Raw genomic sequence first — 1966 nt, 5'->3', positions numbered from 1 at the left:
TATACGATGAATTTTTATATTTATTTATTTATTTTTTTTAGGCAAAGCAACCTTAGGTTGACCTCACAGATTGCAAAGATCTTGTCAGCTTACAATCCCCATTTTTTATTTTTCATTTTATTATTATTATTTTTTTACGCCTATAGCACCTGGTCTTCCTAGGTGGTCTCCCATCCAAGTACTAACCAGGCCCGACCCTGCTTAGCTTCCGAGATCAGATGGGATCGAGTTGTTCAGGGTGCCATGGGTGTAGACCTTTGTTATATTTTTAATCCTTTATCTGACAGTAAAAAACCTGGCTCCTATTATTTTTAATATATTTATTTATTTGTCCAATCCTGCTGCATGTCACCAATCTTTAGATCATGCCAGCTGTCTCTTTGGTCCTCAGTTCCATAGCTGTTTCTGTCTTCTTGGTCTCATAGCCACCTCCTCTCCACCACTGCCTCCTGGCCACCACACCCTGCAGCCACATCCTTGGCCCTGCTGCCTCTCATTCCCATGCCTTCCTTACCTCCAGCCAGGCCTCTGTCTCCAGGGGAAAGGAAGGGAGGAGGAAGGGAGAGAAAAGGAAGAAGAAATACTTCTTTTTCTAAATTAGGAAACCAAACATAAGCTTTTGGGAGCATGGCAGAGTAGATAGTTTGAAAAGCCATCTAAATTAAAATTGAACAACAACAAAAGCTTTAAATATATTAATAAATGTGCAAGGAGAGAAATTTTCAAAGGCTAGTAATACCCAACCACGTAATAAATGTAATAAGGTTAAAATGAAAATAATTAGAGTTGAAACCAGAGTGGTAAGTAGATGCAGAAAGCTGGGCTGTGTTGGGTCGGGGAGGGGAGAGAAATGCAGTTCCTAGTAAAATAGAGCTTTGAGGACTGATGCCACATACCAGGATAATATTAGGTCTGGGGCCTATGCCACGCAGGAGGCTGAGCAGGGAATCCCACATTCATTTGGGACACTATAAGGAGCCACACTCACATGGAGAAGAGAGGCTGGAAATTGACAGTGAAATTGGTCTTTCTCTGCCAAGCGGAGAAACAAAAGTATTTCCTGAGAATTTGCTACCATAGACCTACTCACTGTTTAGGGTTTAAATTTGTACTACTTTTGTAGCCAGGCAAATATTAAGCCAAGAGATTAAATTAAACTGGTTCTGGCATCTGAAACTTTTGCAAATTTAAAGATGGAAAAAGCCATCTTAAACCTAGGCTACTTAAATTTCCCAAAATTAAGATCAGGCAAATATGAGACCATGATTAAAAAAATAAACTTACCAAGCATACTAGAAAACAAGCCACCATATATGAAAATCACCAGAAACAACCAATTAAAGATTTCGACTCAATTAACTACTACAGATATTTGGATTGTCTGATATAGAATATAATATACTTATGTGTGAAATATAAAAGAAATGAAAGTCAGAAAAACAAAGAACGAGAGAGCCTATCAAAAACAATCAGAAATATTTAGGAAAAAGAAAGATATAATCATTGAAATTATGAATAGCTCAAAAGCATTCTCATACACCATTGGTAGGAATATAGATTGGTACAAATACTTGGGAAAACTGGTGTGTCTATTAAAAGTAAATGTATAGCAAACCCTATTACCTAGCAATTCCACTTCTAAATACATGCTTAGTAGAATCGTGGGTGTTTATACACCAAAACTTGTCCTGGAATGTTCATAGCAGCACTATCTATAATAGTCCCTACCTGGAAACTACCCACATGGCCATCAATGACACATTCTAATGATAAAAAAAAAAAAAATTATCGTATATTCATACAGTAGAAAAATATATAGCAATGAGAATGAATAAACTACAGCTACACACAATCATATATATGAATCTCACATATTGTGTGAAAGAAGTCCGACAAAAAAAGTATATACTTATGATTTCATGTAGATAAAGTTCAAAAATAGGTAAAACTAATTTATGCTGTAGAA

At 36.4% G+C, this 1966-nt stretch overlaps 1 pseudogene; it reads right to left on the bottom strand.

Annotated features, from left to right (window-relative positions):
- Positions 1-137: 137 nt before the first annotated feature.
- LOC111736907 lies at positions 138-255 on the bottom strand (annotated as a pseudogene).
- Positions 256-1966: the final 1711 nt, after the last annotated feature.

This window comes from Pteropus vampyrus, unplaced genomic scaffold, assembly GCF_000151845.1.
Source record: "Pteropus vampyrus isolate Shadow unplaced genomic scaffold, Pvam_2.0 Scaffold22, whole genome shotgun sequence".
In the NCBI taxonomy this organism is placed as follows: Eukaryota; Metazoa; Chordata; class Mammalia; order Chiroptera; family Pteropodidae; genus Pteropus; species Pteropus vampyrus.
This window is presented reverse-complemented; position numbering and strand designations above follow the sequence as displayed.